Source organism: Castanea sativa, chromosome 4, assembly GCF_040712315.1.
Source record: "Castanea sativa cultivar Marrone di Chiusa Pesio chromosome 4, ASM4071231v1".
Taxonomy (NCBI): domain Eukaryota; kingdom Viridiplantae; phylum Streptophyta; class Magnoliopsida; order Fagales; family Fagaceae; genus Castanea; species Castanea sativa.
In genome coordinates, this window is record NC_134016.1 from 23570511 (window position 1) to 23587129 (window position 16619).

The following is a 16619-nucleotide window of genomic DNA, read 5'->3' on the forward strand; positions in this document are numbered from 1 at the left end:
TACCTTCCATCAAGATTGAGGTAGAGAAGACCTTTGGTCACCACAATTCAAGATTGAGATAGAAAAGCCTTTGAATCACCCTAGGTTCCGAGGTCGAGATGCCTCTTAGTTACCTTCCATTAGATTGAGGTATAGAAGCCCCTTGGTTATCACAATTAAAGATTGGGATAGAGAAGCCTCCCAATCGCCCAAGGTTATGAGGTAGAGAAGCCCCTTGGTTACCTTCCACCAAGATTGTGGAAGAGAAGCCCTTTGGTCATTACAATTCAAGATTAGGATAGAGGAGCCCCTTAATCGCCTTAGGTTCTAAGGTAGAGAAGTCCTGGTTACCTTTCATCAAATCAAGGTAGAGAAGCCCCTTGGTCATTACAATTCAAGATTGAGATAGAGAAGCCTCTCAATCGCCCCAAGTTCCAAGATAGATGAGCCCCTTGGTTACCATCCATCAAGATTGAGGTAGAGAAGCCCTTTGGTCGTCATAATTCAATATTGAGATAAAGAAGCCTCTAAATCACCTTAGGTTCTGATGTAGAGAAGCCTTTTGGTTACCTTCCATCAAGATCAAGATAGAGAAGCCCCTTGGTCATCGTAATTCAAGATAGAGATAGGGAAGCCTCTCGATCACCCCAGGTTCAAAGGTAGATATGTCCCTTGGTCAAGGTCGAGAAGCCCCTTGGTCATCACAATTCAAGATAAAGATAGAGAAACCTCTCAATCACCTTAGGTTCTAGGGTAGAGAAGCCCTTTGGTTACCTTCCATCAAGATTAAGGTAGATAAGTCCATTGGTCGTCATAATTAAGGATTGAGATAGAGAAGCCTCTCAATCGCCCTAGGATTCGAGGTCGAAAAGTCCCTTGGTTATCATCCATCAAATCAAGGAAGAGAAGCCCCTTGCTTGTTACAATTCAAGATTGAGATAGAGAAACCTCTTAATTGCCTCAGGTTCTAAGGTATTGAAGCCCCTTGGTTGCCTTTAATCAAGATCGAGGTAAAGAAGTCCCTTGGTCATCACAATTCAAGATTGGGATTGAGAAGCCTTTCAATTGCACCAGGTTCTGAGGCAAAGAAGCCCCTTGGTTACTTTCCATTAAGTGATGGAAAAATGCATGTACGCAGCAAAAAAATAACGGATCTACTTCATTCATAAAAGTTAACATGTACTATATAAGTTTTAGAATTTGAGAACTAGAGAGCGTACCTTGGAGCAGTAAATTTCAAAACTGAGGATCAAAATCACTTGGAAATACTTTCAATCTTCACTCCAATTCCACTAACACCCAAGATGTGTGGTCTCTCAATCAGTTCCAAAGGGAGAATGTCAAAGTGTCTAACACTTACATGCAACACTTCAAAAAAAAAATAGTGTTATTACAAATCTCTACAGAAAATTCTGTATGTCTCTGCCTTTGTATCTAACTGATTATCTAATTGGGATGACCTTTTGGGCCTTTCCAATTGGGCTTAAGTGTGTGGGTTGGAGTGGGACCAAAAGGGACCAATAAGACACTAGCTCTAATGGGCCTTGGGCTTTTCTGTCAATTCTTAACAAGTTCAAAGTTACCATTAATTATATTTAATACCATTATACAAATATAATTGCACTCTAGGCCTTATTTATAAATTATATCCCAAGACTTTATTATACATGCAACCCCTTCATTAAAACATTCGTAGTAAGACAAAGTCATGAATATAGACTGCTACTTTGAAAATTACTACATCTTATCCTTAAGTACCCGGTTTAATCTTTTAAAGTTATTCACTATATATTTATAAAATTCAATTCCATAAATATATATACTTTAGTAACTCGTTACTAAAATGGTTAGGCCTAACTCTTTAAATAACAAACCCATTAAACTTATCTCAAGGGAATATTTTGTATCTCTGTTAAGAGACTATGAATTCCATCTTGAGAATATATGTTCTATCAATACTAAATGTGGTTGCCCAACATACTGAGGTTTTGACCATTACTCTAGATCTCACTCCTGATATATCAAAGCAACCTACACCTTATGATCAAGTCCATTATTCTTTCAGGATTAAGAGTTCATGCAAATACAAGTCGTGAGTTTATTATTCAATTGACAGCCGTTAGGAGAATAATAAAACTTACAGTGGTCCAGTTTAATATGTCTTAACTCTTAAAACATATCAACATACCAACTAGAAATCTCCATTTCTATGAACAAGATAAATCATCTTAGTTGATATGTTATAGTCTTCGCAGATGAAATGACCAATTTCATCACCGACTACTACCTACAATTCTGAGTTTACAAAGAACTTGTGATTTATATCTTCTGTGGCTTTTCACATAAATCACATACTATGCATCTCATAGACTATATGATAATATCCTAATATTCATGTTACCATTATTTTAGATAATAATAAAACAACTTTATTAATCATAACATTAAGTCATACATAATGTCATACATAATGCCATACATAATAACATACATAGCATGATACAATAGGATTTAAGGGCACTAATTCTAACATTAAGATCGAGTCAGAGAAGCCCTTTGGTCATTACAATTCAAGATTGAGATAGAAAAGCCTCTTAATCGCCCCAGGTTCCGAGGTCGAGAAGTCCCTTGATTATCATCCATCAGATCAAGGGGGAGAAGCCCCTTGCTCGTTACAATTCAAGAATGAGATAGAGAAGCCTTTCAATCACCCCAAGTTTCGAGGTAGAGATGCCCCATGGTTACCTTCCATCAGATTGAGGTATAGAAGCCCTTTGATCGTCACAATTCAAGGTAGAGAATCCTCTCAATTGCCTCAAGTTTTGAGGTAGAGAAGCCCTTTGGTTACCTTCCATCAATATCGAGGTAGAAAAGCCCCTTGGTCATCAGTAAATATGATTGAGAGAGAGAAGCCTCTCAATTGCCCTAAGTTTTAAGGTAGAGATGCCCCTTGGTTACCTTCCATCAAATTGAGGTAGAGAAGCCAATTGTTCGTCACAATTCAGGATTGAGATAGAGAATCCTGTTAATCGCTCCTAGTTCCCACATAGATGACATGGTAGTGAAAAGCAAGGCAGCGCCTGAGCATGTGAATGACCTCAGAAGTATTTTTGAGGAGTTGAGAAAGCATAAGTTACGCCTTAATGCTTCTAAATGTTCTTTAGCGCCAGTTCAGGCAATTTTTGGGCTACATGGTCACCCATAGTGGGATTGAAGTTAACCCTGATCAGATTAAGGCAATCAATGATTTACAACCTCCTCAAAATCCCAAAGAGGTCCAAAAGTTGACAAGAATGACTGCATCCTTAATCAGATTTATCTCTTAGTCTGCAGATAAGTGTAGGCCTTTCTTATAGCTTTTGCACAAGTAGAAAGGGTTTGAGTGGAATGAAGAATGTGCCCTAGCCTTTTAGCTGTTAGAGGATTACCTGTCTAGGCCACCTATTATGTTCCGACCTGAGGAGGAAAAGGTCCTATTTGCCTACATTGTTTATGGCTTCTCATACAATCAGTTTGGTGTTGGTGAGGGTAGAAAATGGAATACAGCGGCCAGTCTATTATGTGAGCAAGTCATTGCATGAAGCAGAAGTTCATTATTTACCTTTAGAGAAGGCTATCTTAGCCATAGTGCATGCTACACGAAAACTCCCTCACTATTTTCAAGCTCATATAGTGGTAGTTTTAACTCAACTCCCTCTGCAGTCGTTGCTTTGGAAGGCTGATTATATAGGGAGAATTGCCAAGTGGGGGACGATTTTGGGGGTATTTGACATCAAGTATATGCCTCGAACTTCCATTAAAGGGCAAGTTCTTACAGATTTGGTGGCAGAGTTTACTGAGTCTTTAGTAGGGGCAAAGGACGAGGATCATACCTTAGAGGGGAAGCAAATTAAGGCCATTTCTCTAAAAGGGCCTTCATCTTGGAAGTTGTATGTTAATGGTGTGGCAAGTTAAAGAGGATCTGGAGTGGGGCTAGTTGTAGTGTCCCCGGACAAGATCACCATTGAGAAATCTATAAGGTTAGGCTTTTCGGCCACGAACAATGAGGCCGAGTATGAAGCTCTACTGATAGGGATTGCTATGGTTTAGAAGATGGGAGGAAAAGTTATGGAAGTGTTCTCAGCCTAAAGATTGGTTGTAAGGCAAATAAAGGGAGAATTGGAAGCTAAGGATTTGAGAATGCAGGGGTATTTGAATCAAGATCGACGTTTGCAATTAAGCTTTGAGTTTTTCACCATACAATAAATCCTGAGAAGTAGAAATACACATGCTGATTCTCTGGACACTTAAGCAACCTCTTCTAGAAAAGACTAACCTCGGGTTATACTTGTTAAGGATCTGCATAAGCTCATCGAGGAGAAGAAAGAGAAGGTCCAAGTTCACTTGATCACGGTAGGACCCAACTGGATGGATCCGTTGGTCCTATTTCTCAAGCAAGGTATCTTGCCTAGCGAGAAGGGAGAAGTAGATAAAATATAGAGGAAAGCTCATCATTTTTAGTTGTCCGAGGAGCAAAGGCTATACAAACATTCCTTTTCTGGATCATAATTATTTTGTGTCCACCTTGAGGTAGTGGAACCACTTTTAGAAGAGTTGCATGAGGGGATATGTGGAAGCCATACAGGGGGCTGATCACTGTCACATAGAGCCCTCATTCAAGGGTATTGGTGGCCGAGTTTGCAAAAAGAGGCACAAGAGTATGTAAAAAAGTGTAATCAATGCCAGAGATTTGCTCCAAATATTCATCAGCCTGGGGGTGTGCTTAATCCCTTGTCTAGTCCATGGCCATTTACTCAATGGGGCTTGGATATTGTAGGACCATTTCCTAAGGCCGTGGGAAATCGAAGATGGCTTCTCGTTGAAACTAATTATTTCACAAAATGGGTGGAAGCTGAACCATTATCCAACATTTGGGATCTGGATGCAAAGAAGTTTGGATGGAAAAATATTGTTACACAGTTTAGGATTCCTTACACCCTCATCTCAGATAATCGGATCCAGTTTGACAGTATAGCCTTTAAGAGATACCGTTATGAGTTAGGCATTAAAAACAAATATTCAATTCCGGCTTATCCACAAGGAAATGGGTAGGCCGACGCAGACAACAGAGTTATAGTGAATGGATTTAAGAAGAGGTTGGACGAGGCAAAGGGTAGATGGGTGAAAGAGCTGCCACACGTTCTCTGGACATATCGGACTACTTCTCGTTGGTCAACAGGGGAAACACCATTTTCAATGATCTGTGGGTCTGAGGCTGTGATCCCTTTAGAGATTGGGTTTCCAACACTGATGACGAGCTTATTCACCACAGACAGCAATGATAGGTTATTAGAGAGAAGCCTAGATTTGGTTAATGAACGAAGAGAAGCTGTCATGGTTTAACTGGTATATTATTAGCAGAAGCTTAAGCAGGGGTATGATACAGGTGTTAGGGCAAGGCTGTTAGCTTTAGGAGACTTGGTATTGAGAAAGGTCGTAGGCACTGCGAAGAACCCATCATGGGAAAAGCTGGGGCCCAATTGGGAGGGGCCATACCACATCACCTTAGTGGCTGGTATAGGTGCTTACCTTTTGGAAGACCTAGATGAAAATATTGTACTACGTCCGTAAAATGTAAATAACCTACGAACGCATTATTATTAATGAAAGGCATTCCCGCCACTCTTTGTTTCTATTGTTATATATCATGTATGTTGTTCATCTAAGTGTTAAATAGAACCTTGGTCATGCCTGGTTCCTCAGACCATATACCTTGGGTAAATTAATGCTTCCCTATTTTACTAAGTGTTAAACAGAATCTTGGTCATGCTTGGTTCCTCAGAGCACATACCTTGGGTAAATTAATGCTTCCTTACCTTACTAAGTGTTAAATAGAAACTTGGTCATGCCTGGTTTCTTGAACAACATACCTTGGGTAAATTAATACTTCCCTATTTTACTAAGTGTTAAACAGAACCTTAGTCATGCCTAGTTCCTCGAACTACATACCGTGGGTAGCTTGACCTATCTACAATGGATCATGAAGACTCTTGTTGCAGTGTCCTAACTAAAGAAATGTCCTTAAGCATCACTTAAAGCATTTGTAAGTATATTCATTAAATATTCTTGGATGATATACCAGATTTCATTAAGCCGTATTCTTCGAACTATATGCCTTGGATAAATTAACGCCTTATGTCTATTTGGAGTTAAGAATGGAGCCTTAAATCACACGCAATCTTTTGAGCTAAGTATCTCAGGTACATAGCGTATATTTCTAAATTAAGTTTATAAATGGTCAAGTGCTGGGCAGTTAACTTTGTACATTTTTTATCCCTGTAAATTAGATTGTTTAACCTAATTAATTAACAAAGTGAATACTTAGGTTTATTATTCAGATCTAGGTTAAAAAAATAACAATCATATCATGTAAAGCAGCGAAAAATATAAAGAATACAAAGATCTAATGTCCCAGAAAAACCAAACCAGGAAAAAACCTGGGGAGGATTTAACCTAGCTATCCTCAAGGTAAAAAGCAAATCCACTATAAAAGAATTGAAGTTTGTACAATAGAACTTAGACCACTAACATTCTATTGCAACTGAAGGAAAAATACTGGTTTTGTATCTCATACAAAACACATAGCGGAAGCAACAAACATGGATCTATTTCATTCAAGATTGATAACGTACACTATGTAAATATCAGAATTTAAGAACAAGATAGCGTACCTTGGTGTGGAGAAATTCAAAACAAAGATTAGAAGCGCTTGGGAACACTTTTAATCTTCACTCCAATTCCACTTTACGCCCAAGATGTGTGGTCTCTCAATCAGTTTTCAAAGGGAGAATGAAAGTGTGTCTCACACTCTCTCACACACCGTTTCTTATTTCACTTATCTCTTTTTTTTCACCAATAAAAATTCTGTATGTTTCTCCATTTATAACTAACTGATTATCTAATTGGGCTGGCCTATTGGGCCTTTCCAATTGGGATTTAGTGTGTGGCTTGGAGTGGGACCAAAAAGTTGTTAAAAATAGTGCCCTTAAATCCTATTGTATGATGCTATGTATGATATTATGTATGACATTATGTTTGACATGATGTATGACTTAATATTGTGATTGATAAAGTTATTTTATTATTATCTAAAATAATGGTAACATGAATATGAGACATTATCATATAGTCCATGAGATGCATTGTATGTGATTTATGTGAAAAGTCACAGAAGATATAAATCACAAGTTATTTGTAAACTCAGAATTTATAGTTCGTAGTCGGTGATGAAATTGGGCATTTCATCTGCGAAGACTATAACGTGTCAACTAAGATGATTTGTCTTGATCATGGAAGTGGAGACTTCTAGTTGATATGTTGATATGTTTTAAGAGTTAAAACATATTGAACAGGACCGCTGTGAGATTTATTGTTCTCCTAATGACTGTCAAATGAATAATAAATCTCACGACCTCTATTTGCATGAACTCTTAATCCTGAGAGAATAATGGACCTGATCATGAAGTGTAGGTTGCTTTGATATATCAGGAGTGAGATCTGAAATGACGGTCAAAATCTCAATATGTTGGGCAGCCACATTTAGTGTTGATGGAACATATATTCTCAAGATGGAATTCATAGTCTCTTGATGGAGATATAAAATATTCCCTTGAGATAAGTTTAATGGGTTCAGTTATTCAGAGAGTTAGGCCTAACCACTTTAGTAAGAAATTACTAAAGTATATATTTATGAAATTGGATTTCATAAATATATAATGAATAACTTTAAAGAATTAAACCGGGTACTCAAGGATAAGATGTAGAAATTTACAAAGTGGCAGTCTACATTTATGACTTTGTGTTACTACAAATATTTTATGAAGGGGTTACGTGTATGATAAAGTCTTGGGATATAATTTATTAATAAGGCCTAGAGTGCAATTATATTTATATAGTGGTATTAAATATAATTAATGGTAACCTTGGACTTGTCAAGAGTTGACAGAAAAGCCCAAGGCCCATTGGAGCTAGTGTCTTATTGGTCCTTTTTGGTCCCACTCCAAGCCACACACTAAAGCCCAATTGGAAAGGCCTAATAGGCCAACCCAATTAGATAATCAGTTAGTTATAAAGGGAGAAACATAGATAATTTTTTTTAGAAGAGATTAGAAAAGAAAAAGAAACGGTGTGTGAGAGAGTGTGAGACACACTTTCATTCTCCCTTTGAAAAACTGATTGAGAGACCACACATCTTGGGCGTAAAGTGGAATTGGAGTGAAGATTAAAAGTGTTCCCAAGTGCTTCTAATCTTTGTTTTGAATTTCTCCACACCAAGGTACGCTATCTTGTTCTTAAATTCTGAAATTTACATTGTGCACGTTATCAATCATGAATGAAATAGATCCTTGTTCGTTGCTTCCGCTGTGTGTTTTGTATGAGATACAAAACCAGAATTTTTCCTTCAAAAGGGACCAATAAGACACTAGCTCCAATGGGCCTTGGGCTTTTCCGTCAACTCTTGACAAGTCCAAAGTTACCATTAATTATATTTAATACCACTATATAAATATAATTGCACTCTAGGCCTTATTAATAAATTATATCCCAAGACTTTATTATACATGTAACCCCTTCATAAAGTATTCGTAGTAACACAAAGTCATAAATGTAGATTGTCACTTTGTAAATTACTACATCTTATCCTTGAGTACCCGGTTTAATCCTTTAAAGTTATTCATTATATATTTATGAAATCTAATTTCATAAATATATACTTTAGTAATTTCTTACTAAAGTGGTTAGGCCTAACTCTCTGAATAACTGAAACCATTAAACTTATCTCAAGGGAATATTTTATATCTCCATTAAGAGACTATGAATTCCATCTTGAGAATATATGTTCCATCAACACTAAATGTGGCTACCCAACATAGTGAGGTTTTGACCGTTACTTCAGATCTCACTCCTGATATATCAAAGCAACCTACACTTCATGATTAGGTCCATTATTCTCTCAGGATTAAGAGTTCATGTAAATAGAAGTCGTGAGATTTATTATTCATTTGACAGTCATTAGGAGAATAATAAATCTCACAGCGGTCCTGTTTAATATGTTTTAACTCTTAAAACATATCAACATATCAACTAGAAGTCTCCATTTCCATGATCAAGACAAATCATCTTAGTTGACACGTTATAGTCTTCACAGATGAAATGCCCAATTTCATCACTGACTACGAACTATAAATTCTGAGTTTACAAAGAACTTGTGATTGACATCTTCTATGACTTTTCACATAAATCACATACAATGCATCTTATGGACTATATGATAATGTCCCATATTTTTGTTACCATTATTTTAGATAATAATAAAATAACTTTATCAATCACAATATTAAGTCATACATCATGTCATACATCATGTCATACATAATGTCATACATAATATCATATATAATATCATACAATAGGATTTAAGGGCACAAATCCTAACAATCTCCCACTTGCCCTAAAGATTATTGTGCTCTAATCTAACTCCCATTCCCTCCAAATGTGACTCGAAAGTCCTTTGAGGCAAGGCTTTGGTAAAGGGATTTGCTAGATTATTTGCACTTTTAATCTTTGCTACCACAACATCTCCACGAGCAACAATGTCTCGAATGATGTGGTACTTCCTCTCAATGTGCTTTCCTTTCTTGTGATTCCTTGGATCTTTGGATTGTGCAACCGCTCCACTATTGTCACAAAACAATGTGATGGGAACTTGCTCCATTTTCACAACACCAAGATCAGAAAGGAATTTCTTGAGCCAAACAGTCTCCTTTACTGCTTCACAAGCAGCAACGTACTCGGCTTCCATGGTGGAGTCCGCAATACAAGATTACTTAACGCTCCTCCAACTTATGGCTCCGCCTCCCAAGGTGAAAACACATCCTGAAGTGGATTTTCTAAAATCTAGATCTGACTGAAAGTCTGAATCTGTATAGCCAATGGGAATCAAATCCTCACTATGGTAAACAAGCATATAATCTCTCGTTCTCCTAAGATACTTGAGAATATGCTTTACAGCTTGCCAATGTTTTGGTCCTGGATTTGATTGATATCGGCTGACCATGCCAACTAAATAACAAATATCTGGTCTAGTACAAAGCATGGCATACATGAGACTTCCCACTGCAGAAGCAAAAGGAACTTGTCTCATCATATTTTATTCCTCTTGAGTCTTAGGCCTCTGGTCATCAGACAGAGGAATTCCATGTCTAAAAGGAAGCAATCCTTTCTTGGAATTTTGCATGCTAAACCGTTCTAGGACCTTATCTATATATCCAGCTTGTGATAAGCCTAACATCTTATTCTTGCGATCTCGTCAAAGCTTGATCCTTAGAATAAAGTTAGCCTCACCCAAGTCCTTCATATCAAATTAGCTTGACAACCAAACTTTAACCGATGACATTACCCCTACATCATTCCCAATGAGTAGAATATCATCAACATAAAGCACTAGGAACATTACTACTTTGTCTCAATGTCTTTTGTACACACATGGTTCATCAAGATTTTGTTCAAAACCAAATGATTTGATTACTTGATCAAATTTGATGTTCCATGACCTAGATGCTTGTTTAAGTCCATAAATGGACCTATTCAACTTGCATACCATATGCTCTTGGTTCTTTGCTATGAAACCTTCTGGTTGCAACATGTATATTTCTTCTTCAAGATTGCCATTAAGAAATGCAGTCTTGACATCCATTTGCCAAATCTCATAATCATAATGAGCAGCAATGGATAAGAGAATTCTGATAGATTTAAGCATGGCTACTGGCGAAAAAGTTTCATCATAATCAATACCTTCTTTTTGTGTATACCCTTTTGCCACTAGTATTGCTTTAAAGGTTTCAACCTTTCCATCTATCCCTCTCTTCCTCTTGTAAACCCATTTGCAACCAACAGGTTTAATGCCGTTAGGCGCCTTTACAAGATCCCATACATTATTAGAATCCATAGAATCCAATTCAGATTTCATAGCTTGGACCCAATGATGTGCATCTATATCATCTATTGCTTCATCATAACTGTAAGGATCTGATTCAGCCTCTTCTGAGATAGCCTTATAAGTTTCTCCCAAACCTATGAATCTTATAGGAGGCCAAATAATTCTCCCACTACGATGAGGCACGTGTACTAGACATCTCATGAATAGTATCTTGTGGTGTATCTAATACAGTCACATCATCCCTAGTTTCATCCATTGGTTGTTCAACTACAGGTTCATTCATTTCAGCCAAGACAACTCTACTTCTCGGAGTAAAATTATTCATATAGTCCTTTTCCAAGAATTTGGCATTTGTGCTAACAAACACTTTATTATCCTTATGACCATAGAATAAACCTCCAACTGTTTCTTTTGGATACCTTACAAAAAATACCACTTCTGTTTTAGACTGTAACTTATCAGACTTCCCTTTCAACACATGTGCTGGACAACCCCAAATGTGGAGATGTCTCATACTAGGCTTACGCCCATTCCACAACTCTATAGGTGTTTTAAGAATAGACTTCGAAGGTACTAAATTCAGAAGATACACTACAGTATTTAAGGCATATCCCCAAAAAGAAATTGGTAGAGTCGAATAACTCAACATGGATCTAACCATATCTAAAAGAGTCCTATTCCTTCTTTCTGCTACACCATTTTGTTGTGGAGTTCCAGGTGCAGTCAACTGGGATATAATCCCATTTTCAGTCAAGTAATCCTTGAAATCACCAAGAAGGTATTCGCCACCTTGATTAGATCGAATGGCCTTTATATGTTCACCCAATTGATTCTCAACTTCAGCCCTAAACTCTTTGAACTTTTCAAAGGCTTCGGACTTCCGTTTCATTAGGTACACATAACCAAATCTAGAGTAATCATCAGTGAAAGTAATGAAATACTTATAGCCACCTCTTGCTTGGATTGACATAGGACCACATACATCTGAATGTACTAGTTCTAGCAAATCTTGCGCTCTTCTACCTTTTGCATTAAAAGGTCGTTTGGTCATCTTACCTTCCAAACAAGATTTGCAAATTGGAAAACCATCAAAGTCCATGGGCTATAAAAGTCCATCTTTGATTAGTCTTTGAATCCTACTTGAATTAATATGACCTAAACGCAAGTGCCATAGATATGCATCACTAGTAGAAGAAAACTTTCTCTTTAATGATTTCACATGAGAGTTTCTATCTAATTCAGAATTGTATAATTCATGTTTATCAGGAGTTAAAATATAAAGACCAGATAAACACTTTATCCTTCTTTATTACAACATTGTCTTTCAGGATAACACAATATCCATGTTTACCTAAATAAGTTGCAGAAATTAAATTCCTACGAACATTAGGTACATACAAACAATCTTCAATATTAAAACTCTAGACTTAAAACACAAATTAAACACTCCAACAGCTTCAACCGGAATCTTGCTCCCATAAGCCAAAGTAAGAAATAGTTCTCCCTCATTCAACTTTCTGGTCTCCTGGAACCCCTGCAAAGAATTGTAGATATTATTAGTACAACTTGAATCCACACACCAGGAATCTGTTGGATTCTGTACTAAACATATTTCAAGAAGAAATGAACTTTTCATACCTTTATTCTTGGCAGCCTTGAATGTTGGACAATTCCTCTTCCAATGTCCTTTCTCACCACAATGGAAATACTTTCCTTTGGTTTTCTTTCCTTTGTTGGCAACCCCTAAGGCAATTTGTTTACCATCTTTCTTAGTGAAGTCCTTCTTCTTCTTCTTCTTCTTCTTCTTCTTCTTCTTCTTACCCTTGCCTTTCGACTTAGGTTGAGAAGTAGAAGCTTCACCCACATTGGCTTCAACACTAGAAGTACCAAGAATGCCTTCCGCCGCCACTAACTTATTCATCAATTCAGACAAAGAATAAATCTTTTTGTTCATATTATAATTGAGTCTGAATTCCTTGAATGATTCTGGTAGTGACTGGAGTATCATATCCACTTGGGATTCTCCATCAATATCGGCACCTAAAACTTCTAATGTGTTCATATTAGCAATCATCCTAAGACAATGCTCTCTCACTGAACTTCCTGCAGCCATTTTGGTATTATAAATTTGCCTCATGGTTTCTTGCCTTGCAGAACGACCTTGCTCACCAAACATCTCCTTCAGACTATGCATTATGTCCGAAGCAAGTTCTACATCCTGCATTTGATGCTGTAGAACATTTGAGATAGATGTTAGGATGTAGCAATTGGCCATTTCATTAGATTTCTACCAACGATCATATCGCTGTTTTTCCTCAAGAGGAGCATCTAATGAAGGAAAGTTAGGACATGGTTGAGTAAGCACATATTTGTGCTCTTCAGCAGTAAGAACAATGTCCAAATTTCTTTTCCAGTCAACATAGTTGGATCCAGTCAGTTTGATTTGGTTAAAAATAGAAACAAGTGGGCTAAATGATGCCATGATAAAATCTGAAAATAATAAACATGAATATAATAAGTAAATTGGACATTATCAATTTAGCATAAAAGCATATAATATGGAATCTTAATAAAACTATAAAATAATATATGCAACGACAACCCAATCTCATATTCAATATCCCTCAGCATAGAGTGAACATAAAATACTATGATTGATTGAGAACTATTCTCATTATTAGTGCTATCATGATAACTCTTATCAAACACTAATAATATGCCGTTTTACATTTAGCCTCTAAGTAATAATAGTAAGAACTCAGCATAGAGGATACTATAATACTTAGTCTAGTGTATACCATTGTCTAGAATCATGTGTAACCACATTTCATCCCTTTAACAGGCTTATTTTGTAGTACCATGATAAAACACTTTCCGCATGGAATGCAAAGCTCGAAGCTAAGACAAGGTGTTTATCAAACCACTATAAACCAAGAAATTCAATCTTGTAGGGCCATGAAATAAATACTCTCCGCATGGAATGCTAAGCTCGAGGCAAAGACAAAGTATATATTTCACATTACTACGAACCAACAATGGAGGCCGTGAGATGCAACCCTTGCATCTCTTTCCCACTAGATATTTTAAAATAAAGGTTTTTAAGGTTAAGAACCATAATAATAATGCTAGACACGTGAAAAAATATAATCCTAATCTCATTAGGAATAAATTTCATAAAACTAGCATTAACGTATATAAATATATATAACATAATAAAAAACCCTTATTACATATAAAAATTCATATTATATTATATTATTACATCTTTTATATATATATATATATATATATATATATATATTTGCCATTGAATTGTCTTATTATATGTCACGGTGGGCATCAAGGAATTGTACTCCAAGACAATTCATGAAGTAGGCTCTGTCTCATGCAAATTACTTGGTTATAAATAAAAGTAGATGCATGAACCGTGGGCCATCAACAATTCCCATGAAACTACGTCCAAAGCATGCAAAGACATTAAAAACTTTGAATGGCCAAGTCATGCACTCCATGCAATTGGATTAAGTCCAAGCCATGCAAAACAATTGGGCCAAACGGTGCATGTAATGTCCAAGCCGTGCAATCTTCTTAGAGTTACAAACAGTTACTACCAAACAATAACCATTTCAAGATACGGTACTATTCACACCAACTTCCAATATATATATATATATATATACACACACATATGGATTCAATCATTCTAACGTAACAATGCTTTATATGCAATCCGTACATGAATCCATCAATGGTTATGGAATCAATGTCCAATCCGTGCACATGTAGAACAATATATCACATATATTTATTAATGCACATAAGATTTATGGAACAATATCTTTATGCATAAATTTAAAAAACACAAAGATAACGGTTTTCTTAAATTCTAAAATTCAATCACACGCTATACAATCTTGATATGAAAACCTGGCTCTGATACCAATTGAAGGAAAAATACTGGTTTTGTATCTCATACAAAACACATAGCGGAAGCAACAAACAAGGATCTATTTCATTCAAGATTGATAACGTACACTATGTAAATATCAGAATTTAAGAACAAGATAGCGTACCTTGTTGTGGAGAAATTCAAAACAAAGATTAGAAGTACTTGGGAACACTTTTAATCTTCACTCCAATTCCACTTTACGCCCAAGATGGGTGGTCTCTCAATCAGTTTTCAAAGGGAGAATGAAAGTGTGTCTCACACTCTCTCACACACCGTTTCTTATTTCACTTATCTCTTTTTTTTCACCAATAAAAATTCTGTATGTTTCTCCCTTTATAACTAACTGATTATCTAATTGGGCTGGCCTATTGGGCCTTTCCAATTGGGATTTAGTGTGTGGCTTGGAGTGGGACCAAAAAGGGACCAATAAGACACTAGCTCCAATGGGCCTTGGGCTTTTCCGTCAACTCTTGACAAGTCCAAAGTTACCATTAATTATATTTAATACCACTATATAAATATAATTGCACTCTAGGCCTTATTAATAAATTATATCCCAAGACTTTATTATACATGCAACCCATTCATAAAATATTCGTAGTAACACAAAGTCATAAATGTAGACTGTCATTTTGTAAATTACTACATCTTATCCTTGAGTACCTGGTCTTATCCTTTAAAGTTATTCATTATATTTTTATGAAATCCAATTTCATAAATATATACTTTAGTAATTTCTTACTAAAGTGGTTAGGCCTAACTCTCTGAATAACTGAAACCATTAAACTTATCTCAAGGGAATATTTTATATCTCCATTAAGAGACTATGAATTCCATCTTGAGAATATATGTTCCAACAACACTAAATGTGGCTGCCCAACATACTGAGGTTTTGACCGTCACTTCAGATCTCACTCCTGATATATCAAAGTAACCTACACTTTATTATCAGGTCTATTATTTTCTCAGGATTAAGAGTTCATGCAAATAGAAGTCGTGAGATTTATTATTCATTTGACAGTCATTAGGAGAATAATAAATCTCACAGCGGTCCTGTTCAATATGTTTTAATTCTTAAAACATATCAACTAGAAATCTCCATTTCCATGATCAAGACAAATCATCTTAGTTGACACGTTATAGTCTTCGCAGATGAAATGCCCAATTTCATCACTGACTACGAACTATAAATTCTGAGTTTACAAAGAACTTGTGATTTACATCTTCTGTGAATTTTCACATAAATCACATACAATGCATCTCATGGACTATATGATAATGTCCTATATTCATGTTACCATTATTTTAGATAATAATAAAACAATTTTATCAATCACAATATTAAGTCATACATCATGTCATACATAATGTCATACATAATATCATACATAGCATCATACAATAGGATTTAAGGGCACAAATCCTAACAATAACCTCGAGTAGAAAACTTACTACCACAACCCCGTGATAGTTCTGAGTCTACGGGCTACTTCTTTCCTTGAACTGCAGCAATCGCAAGTTCTCCTACTTGTGAATCTTGATCTTCTTGAATGTTTTTTATGCAGTAACTGAAACGATCACTAAGTTCTTGACATAGATCTTGATCTTGATAACCCTAAGTGTGTATGAAGGTAAGCACCTCTAGATCTTACAAGATATTCAACACACAACACAAAAAAAAAGACTCTAGAGAGCTTTTGGGTACAAAACCCT